The sequence below is a fragment of the Mobula birostris genome, chromosome 1 (assembly GCF_030028105.1).
Source record: "Mobula birostris isolate sMobBir1 chromosome 1, sMobBir1.hap1, whole genome shotgun sequence".
Taxonomy (NCBI): domain Eukaryota; kingdom Metazoa; phylum Chordata; class Chondrichthyes; order Myliobatiformes; family Myliobatidae; genus Mobula; species Mobula birostris.
In genome coordinates this window covers 203,051,722-203,061,694 of record NC_092370.1, presented here as the reverse complement: position 1 = coordinate 203,061,694, position 9,973 = coordinate 203,051,722, and positions in this window count along the sequence as shown.

Sequence of the window (9,973 nt, the reverse complement as noted above, 5' to 3'; positions counted from 1 at the left end):
CACTTATATGACGTGAAATTTGTTGTTTTGAGATAGCAGTACAGTTCAGGACATAAAATTACCATAAAAGAAAAAAAAATATTGTAAAAAAAAGAATGAAGCAATGTTCATAGGTTATTGGACTGTTGAGAAATGAGATGGTGGAGGAGAAGAAACCATTTCTAATCAGTTTTCAGTCTCTTGTACCTCCCTTAATGGCAGAAAGAGGGAATGTCCAAAATAGTGAGGGTCCTTAATGCTGGATGTCACATTTTCGGGCACAGCCTTTTGAAAATTCCTCAATGGTGAGAACAGTTGTGTCTGTGATGCAGCTGGCTGAGTTTACAACCCTCTGCAGCCTCTTGACCTCCCGTGCATTCGATACCAGGCTGTGGTACATTCAGTCATATTGGCAATTTATTAATAGTGAAATATTGCATATAGAAGAAGGCAGGACACATTGACAGATTAATCAGCAAATTACATTTTGGACTTCATAAGTAGAAAGTAAAAGCCAATGCCATTTAAGGTCCGCTGGAAATAAACCAAACCTTTTCGCTTTCTGGTCTGCTTGACCTCCACACTTATTCCTTTAAGGTCCACTCGACCTTCACTCTGCTAGGTCCTAATCCAATGTGCTAGTTCAGCTCAGAATCATCCTGCTGCCTCCACACTTCTTCCTGTTCCCTGCTATCTCTGTGCTCTGCCTTCTGGCCTCACCCTTACTGGTACATTGGCTCATCATCCTGCACTTCTCTCTTCACAGTTAGCCTCACTCTGCTGTCACTTCACACTGCATCACTGTGCCTTTATGTCCCTCTGAACTTCGCCCTTCTGCATTCCCTTCAGATCCACTTAAGCCCCACCTTCCCCATTTTCAGGTCTATCTAAGCTCCACATTGTCACATCCGCACTCAGTGCACTAGTTCCACTCAAGATCATCCTCTTGCCTCCATGCTTCTCCCTGCCACCTCTGTCACCCTCGTGGTTTGCTCAGCTATAAAGACTGTCAGGCTTCACCCTCCCTGGTGCACTGGCACTTCACTATGCAGTTCTTCCCATTTTGCAGTCAACTATAAATCACCCTATTTCAAACCAGGCAATTAACATTATGCATTTCTGGTTATCTCTGTTCCTGGCTAACCCTTCACAGTCTGCATGACTCCTCTATTGTTGTATCATATTCAGGTCCATTTAAACTTCACTTTCCCCTTTTTGGTCAGTTTAAAGTCCACCTTTTCGGTCTGCACACATTTTGCTTGATCCACTCGAAATCATCCTGCTGCCTATGTGCATCTCCCTGCCACACATCTCCTCTGTATTCTGAGCATTCAAGGCTTCACTCTAACTGGTGCGCTGACTTGTCACACTGCACCTCATCACGTTTTGTACTGACGTCCAATCACCCTGCGGCTGAGAGTAGTCGCACATTCCTTGGGTCTCTTCACACTATGCATCACAGTCCGCTAGCCCATCATCCTTTCACATCTGGTTGAGCCCCAATCCGCTGGTCCCACACCCAGTTTGCCAGATCCACTCAGGATCTCAGATTCAGCCCATCTCTGTATTTCTCCCTGTCATCAACCTCTCTGCCCTCTGTGTGCACTCTGCCTTTCTAATCTGCTCATCCTCCTTGATGCATCCTGCACCTCCTTACATTTCACTGTTGACTTTCGATCACCCTTTTTGAAACTGTGGGCAATTACAAATGTGGATTCCTTGGTTAGATGCTCCTTCGCTCTGCCCATTTCTGTTTCTGGTTCACTGTTAAAACCGACAACTTTGTCATCAGCCTCTGCAGTTAAGCCCCCAAGTCTCCTGGGCACCTGGAGACTTGTTCAGTGTCCAGCACCAGCAGTTTGTTCAGTAACACTGACCTCATGATTGTAATTGTTCTCAAGTTCCATCTTTCTTTTCGATTCTTGATCTACAGCCAATTTAACAGTTTTACTTGTACCACTGTAGTGAAGGCTGATGTGAAAGATCCGTTTAATTGATCTGCCATTTCCTTGTTTTCAATAGACTCATTTTCTGTCACATTAACAGTGAGCTCTTCTTTAATAGCTCCATTGAATGCAGGTTGGCATAGAACATAGATTATAGAAAACCTACAGCACAATACAGGCCCTTTGGCCCACAATGCTGTGCTGAACAAGTACTTACTTTAGAAATTACCTCAGGTTACCCATAGCCCTCTATTTTCAAAGCTCCATGTGCCTATCCAGGAGCCTCTTAAAAGACCCTATCGTATCCACCTCCACCACCGTCGCTGGCAGCCCATTCCACACACTTACTATTCTCTGCGTAAAAAACTTACCCCTGACATCTCCTCCATACGTACCTCCAAGCATCTTAAAACTGTGCCTTCTTGTGTTAGCCATTTCAGCCCTGGGAAAAGGCCTCTGACTATCCACATGATCAATGCCTCTCATCGTTTTATACACCTCTATCAGGTCACCTCTCATCTTCTGTTGCTCCAAGGAGAATGGCACTTCCAGTCTATCCTGGATAATGGGTTACCTGACTGGCAGACCACAGTTTGTGCGGCTTCAGAGCTGTGTGTTAGACATGGCTAAGCAGCACTAGGATCCCTCAAGGGACTGTACTGGCTCCCTTCCTGTTTACTCTGTATATATCAGACTTTGGATACAACACTGAGTCATGCCATCTGCAGAAATTCTCTGATGACTCAGCAATAGTTGGGTTTATAAAGGGAGGACAGGAGGATGAACACCGGGCCCTGGTGGAGGACTTTGTTGAACGGTTGAATCATCTGCAGCTCAACATCAGTAAGACAAAGGAGATGGTGATAGACTTTAGGAAGACTAAGCCTGCACTGCTGTTACTATTGATGGTGTGGATGTGGATGTGGATGTGGTGAGTGCCTGGGGTGCACCTGGATGACAGACTTGAGTGGAGCACCAACACAAAGGCTGTGTACAAGAAAGGCCAAAGACTCCTCTACTTTCTGAAGAGACAAGGTCCTTTGGAGTATGCAGGCCTCTCTTTCACATGTTCTACCAGTTGTCACCAGTGCAAAACCTCTACGTAGCGGTGTGCTGGGGCAATGGCATCAATACAGGTGATGCCACCAGGCTCAATAAACTGATTAGAAAGGCTGGCTCTGTTATAGGAGTCAAACTGGACACACTGGAAGGTGTGGTAGAACATGACCCTCCAGAAAATCCTGGCAATTCTGGACAATGTTCCTCACCCTCTGCATGCCACCTTGGCTGAGCAGAGGAACACTCTTAGTAATAGATTAGGACAACTGCACTGCTCCAAAGAGCTCTAATGAGGTCATTCTTACCCTGGCAATTAGGCTCTATAATGAGTGCAACTATAGCCGGGGAAGTGATGATCCCCTCCTGTTAGACTGTTACTAATCTCTGTTTACCAGAAACTCTGTTTAAGCTTGGTTTAATTTTGTTTACCACACCCTGCTACTATGCAATACTACCATCACCTCTTAGCTAGACAGTGTGAATGTGCACCCATCACTGTATAATATTACCGTAATTCTTGACCTACAATCTTATCAGTGTGAACATGTAAATCTTGTAACCTTTGACTTGTAAATCATGTACATCTTATTTTTAAGGTAACTTATTTTTCTATTCTATCTTATGTCTTTTCTAATATTTAAAGTATATATCAGTGCACTTGTAATGCTACTATGAAACTGTAATTTCCCTTGGGATCAATAAAGTATCTCTCTATCTATGTACCTAAATATAAGCTTTTTTATCATTCTGTGTAGCTTGAAATGTTGTTGTTTTTGTGACTCTCAATTGACCAATCCTTTCCTTAATTTGCCAGATCATCTTGCTTCCGTGCTCTCATAAATGCACTTATTTTAAGTTTAATATGTTCTGACACTGACTCATATTTCTTTTTTTTTCAAATTGATATAAATCCAATCAATTTATAATCATTGCCACTTTGCAATGCCTTCATTATGAGGTCACTAGTTAAACCCACTTCTTAGAATAATAGCAAATCTGTTTTCTGGTTGGCTTCAAAACATGCTTTTCCATTAAATTATCCTGTAAATCAATGGGCTCTTCATTTAGACTACAATTGTCCATCTGATTTTTCCAGTGTATAGACAGATTAAAACACTCCATGATTATTATCCTATTGTTTCTGACAAGTTTGCATTTTTTCTCTTGTTTACTCTGTCCAGCCATGTGGTTACTTTTAGATGACCTATACACCACTCACACAAATTACTTCATGACTTTATTGTTAATCTCTACCCAAATCACTTCCATATCTTGATTTTCTGAACTCGCATCTTCCTTCCGTACTGTACTATGCCCAGACGCTAAAGCTAACATTATCTTAATGGAAAAGTCCCATGCTCTACAAATTCAGTTTAACGTAGGCAAGGTTATTCTCCTTCAAGCAAAGGAAGGTGAGGGGAAATTTAATTGAAATGTACAAGACTCTGACAGGCTTGGATAAGGTACACAAATCTATTTCCTCAAGCTGATAGTAAGAGGAGGAAAGGACATAATTCACAGTTTTATGCCCATAGAGATGTGAAAAAGAATGTTGTTTTGTTACACACAGAACAGTGAAGACTCTGAAGTCACTGCATACAAGGACGGTAGAATGGTAAAAGTGTACACAATTTTAAAAGAAGTCTGAAAATCATTTAAGGAAAATAAGCTACCTAAAAATGTTACAAGAATAGAGCAGAGGAATGGGACTAACTAAATTGCTCTATGGAGATCTAGTGCAACTCGATGGGTTAAGTACATCGTTGTGACTCTGGAATTTTCAATCGAATTTTAAAACTATCATCACAGCTAGAAATGGTGTCAATAACTATGAATTTTCATGAGATGTTAAAACTAGCTTATTAGCATTTCTGGTGAATGCTTCATTTTGTGATAGTTTTGCTCTTGTTGTATTTAACGTTGTCAAATAACATCCTCATTAGCTCCAAAATTTGCTCACAGCCCGTCTGCTGAATCTGTATGGATTACCTGTCTTCCAAAGTCATGTGATTATATCATTATGGATGTAAGGCTCAGGATTAATGGACTGTGCAGCAGAGGTTACAAAGGTCACATTGGGTAAGTGCACAATACGGCAATTTAGTCATTGTTGAACTAACGGCAATAGATGATGCATGCAATGTGTAATTGTGAGTGTATCCTCAAAATGAGCTTTGCAGTTTTGCCTAAATCAATGTAACAGTAGAGATCATTCTCCTTTCACACTTACAGAGAACATGGGAAAAAAAGAAGATAACATTAAGAGATATGTCCTCAATGAGCACTGGCTTGCAGATTTCAACATGAAAGGGAGATGCAGTAAAGTCACACAGACTGCTTCTTCTGGTATCTCCTGTAATGTGGCAAAAGCTTATTTCCACTCTTTGAAACTGATACTGTTGCAAGCCTTTGTAGAGTAGTTAAAAAAGACTTTGAAAAAATGTAATGAATCGGTCGCATCCTTTTTAGCTATATTGTTGAATGTATCTTGAGATAAAGCCATTGAATGCATTTGGTGCTTGAAGGATGCAACCCTAGTCGACGAGCACAGATTAAAAATATGGTGTAAAAGTTTTCAAAAATATGTTTCTTTGTGAACTGTGAAGAATTGAAGTGTAACTCTTTCATGAGGGGGTACATCGTCCAGTTGTAAACTAAGATTATCAACGTTGTTCCAAAGAGCGCTATGAGGTTATTCTCACCCTCGGCCATTAGGTTCTATAATGAGGCAATCTATAATCGGGGAAGTTATGACTCCCTCCTGTCAGACTGTTATTAACATCTGCTTACCAGAACTCTGGTTAAGCTCTGTTTTATTTTTAAGGTAACTTATTTTTATTCTTTCTTACTTCTCTCCTAATATTTGTATATCTGTGCACTTGTATTGCTACTGTGACACTGTAATTTCCTTTGAGATCAATAAATTATCTGTCTGTCCTACCTGCTGATGAATCTTTAGTCTTTGACTAATGGATAATGTTCTCTTTGTGACTCTATTTCTCATTTACTTGTCCATGCAGTATGCACATTAGTCACATTACGAATTAGCACATACAAGTACGTTTTACAAGATTTAATGTAAATTCTCTGGACCAGATACAGGTGCAGCACCAAAACCTTGCTGCCTCAAGGTGTCATCATTTGCCATAGATTTCCCCCTTCCTGAGTGTAGGCTCAAAGGAGTGGAATCCACTAAATATTGCCCAAACTATGGGGTACACCTTAGCCATACTTGAAGGTTTCCATACAAGGAAAGATCCATCATTTTAGTCAGATAATGGAACATGCAGCAGATGATAAAAAAAATTACAACTAAGAGCAAATGAAGATTGTATTTGCTTTGATCACTTTGAAGTGAGGAAGAGGAACACTAGAAGGCAAATTATATGCATGTGCCCATATTCCTTTGGAATATGTAGGTGCCTGTACTACTACGCTTGTATCCTTTCTATAGACATATGCTGAGACTGATGTAAGGACAGGAATCCTAACACAGATACTCCAGTGGCATATCCCATTTGAATCTTAGTATCCCTTGTCCCAGGTTGCAACATGGACAAGTCACACTTGCAGAATCGCTGAGTAGAACCAAGAAGGAAGCAGGAATTTGCCTTGTCCTCAGACAGCTGTCAAACAATGTAGTCTTGGCAGAAGTTGGGTACCACAGATACTGAAGAATAAATGTGAGTTCATTGTAACACACTGACCTGTCCAGCGGGTTTGGGAAGAAATATCCCCCATGTTTCAGAGGAATTCTGAAGTACCACAAAAGTGTAATATACATTCACTGAACTTTTAGAAAGGTTGCAGAACAGCTGATGATCTCAACCCACATGGAGGAAAGGAGGTCGCTTTTTCTTAATCTGGGCATTAGAAAGATCCTCGCCAGGCATGGTGATTGGTGCTCTGCCTGAAGATACAACACAGAATATAGATCAGTACAGGACTGAATAGGCCATTCTGCCCACAACGTTGTGCTGATATTGATGCCAGTTTATATTATATGTCCTCTTTCTGTTATCACCCATGTCCCTCCATTTCCTTCAGTCATGTGTCTAAAAGTCTTTTAACTCCACCAAAGTGCTTGCTTCAACTACACCCTTGGTAATCCATTCCAAGTACCTACCATCCTCTGGGTAAAAAACCTGCCTCTCACGTCACCTTTAAACTTCCACCCCCTTCCTTCCCTACTAACTTTAAAATCATGTCCTCTGTTTTTGACATTTCTACCCTGGTGAAAAGATTCTGTCTACCCTATCTATGCCTTTTGTACCTGTAAGAATCTCTATTAGGTCTTCTCTCAGGCTCTAAGGCTCTAGGGAGAGCAATACTAATTTGGCCAACTCTTCTTTACAGGTCACACCCACTAATCCAGTTAGCGTCCTGGTAAACCTCTTCTGCACCCTTTCCTGTCACCACATCCTTCCTCTAATGGAACGACCAGAACCAAGATGACACCACTATCTTCGGAAAAACTTAGGTCAGGGTATACTGCTCATCAGCAGTGAAATGCAGGAGCATGGCCTTCTTGAAATCCTTGATCTCTTCTTCTCCCAGTTACATTTGGCCTTTGTCTTCTGGTTTCTCGCTTCTAGATCTCACTCAAATATCACTCTTATGGTGACCACCTATGAAATATTAACATGCGATAAGCTCATGGACAGGTTCTGTCCCACTCTTATAAGACAATTGAAATTGTTCTCTTGTAAATTAAAGATGAACTGTTGACCAATTACCGATTTCATCATGGCCTTGTACCTTGTGGTCTGTCTGCAGTGCACTTTCTCTGTAACTGTAATGATATATTCTGCATTTTGTGTTGCTTTTCCCTTCTAGTACCTCGATGTACTTATGTTGTGAAATGATGTTTGAGTGAATATGGATGGCATGCAAAAAAAATTTTTTCAGTGAATCTTGGTTTCGGTGACAATAGTAAACCAAATACTAAGTGATTATTGCTTGAGGAGCCATTGGAATAACATATTGTAACTGCTCTGGCAGCCATGAGTCATAGAACACTACAGCTTAGAAAGAGGCCTAAGCATCCATAAATACATCTAAGTAGTATTAGGGAAAAGCAATACTTAATGCAGAATATAGTGTTACAACTACGGAATCCAGGTAGACAACAAAGTGTAAGACCACGATGAACTATATTGTGAAGTCAAGAGTTCATCTTTATCATAATAGTCTTTGATTATCATATCAATGACAGAACTCCAAAGTGATTGTGTGCCAATTTTGATACTGCAAAATAGCCCAATGATCACAATTAAAAACGAAGAAGGGTCTTGGTCCAATTCATTTCCATAGATGCTGCCTGGCCTGTTGAGCTCCTCCAGCATTTTGTGTGTTGCTTTGGATTTCCAGCATCTGCAGATTTTCACATGTGTATAAATACTTACTTGTTTTTACATTTACCATTCATAATTTACATCTAATGTTTTGCTAAGATTCATCAAGAAATATGAACCATTATATGATTAGCAGGATCTGATAGAAGTTGAAATATCACATGCAATAGTTGGTCCAAATGGTAGTGTTTCATGAGAAAACTAGAAAATGGATGAATTACTGCTTCATTTGAATTAATAGTCAGATGACTCTTTTTTTCCTTAAGTTGATCACTGTGACGTTTAAACATAGAAAACTTACAGCAAAATATAGGCCCTCGGCCCACAATGCTGAGCCGAACATGTACTTACTTAGAAATGACCTAAGGTTATCCATAGCCCTCTATTTTTCTAAGCTCCATGTACCTATCCAGGAGTTTCTTAAACGACCTATCATATCCACCTCTACCACCGTTGCTGGCAACCCATTCCACGCACTCACCAGTCTCTGCATAACTAACTTACCCCTGATATCTACTCTGTACCTACTTTCAAACACCTTAAAACTGTGCCTTCTTGTGTTAGCCATTTCAGCCCTGGGAAAAAGCCTCTGACTATCCACACGATCAATGCCTCTCATCATTTTATACACCTCTATCAGGTCACCTCTCATCCTCTGCCGCTCCAAGGAGAAAAGGCCGAGTTCACTCAACCTATTCTCATAAGGCATGCTCCCCAATCCAGGCAACATCCTTTTAAATCTTCTCTGCACCCTTTCTATAGTTTCCACATCCTTCCTGTAGTGAGGTGATCAGAGCTGAGCACAGTACTTCAAGTGGGGCCTGACAAGGGTCCTATATAGCTGTAACATTACCTCTCGGCTCTAAAACTCAATCCCACAGTTGAGGAAGGCCGATGCCTTCTTAACCACAGAGTCAACTTGTGCAGTAGCTTTGAGTGTCCTATGGACTCGGACCCCAAGATCCCTCTGATCCTCCAACACTGCCAAGAGTCTTACCATATCCTTACTATATTCTGCCATCATATTTGACATACCAAAACGAACCACCTCACACTTGTCTGGGTTGAACTCCATCTGCCACTTCTCAGCCCAGTTTTGTATCCTATCGATGTCCCGCTATAACCTCTGACAGCCCTCAACACTATCCACAACACCCCTAACCTTCGTGTCATCAGCAAATTTACTAACCCATCCCTCCCTCCACTTTCTCATCCAGGTCATTTATAAAAATCACATTGTTCATCGTTAATAGAAAAGGTGAGTGTTCGTCTGTTGAAGTCCAGCAGCACTCCAACCGTGACTCCTTTGGCAATGCCTCCCTCAGTTCTGGGGTGGGGGAAGGAGAGAAAATACTCAGTTGTTGGGTGCATAAAAATGAGTTTTGCAATTCCAGCTGTTTTATACATTTTGAATTATACCACATAGAATATACAGGACCAAAATCATTCAGTGAAAATCAGGGCCTCACAACAAAAGCTAATTCCATGTTTCATCTCATCTGGTCTATTTTTTTTTATACCAAATTCTTATCTAAAGCTCCATTATATAAATTTTCCTGCCCAAATTTCTCCATCTCTACCTAACAGGTGGTAAGGATCATTTGGTAATTCTCAGTTATGAAGAAAATAAACAAA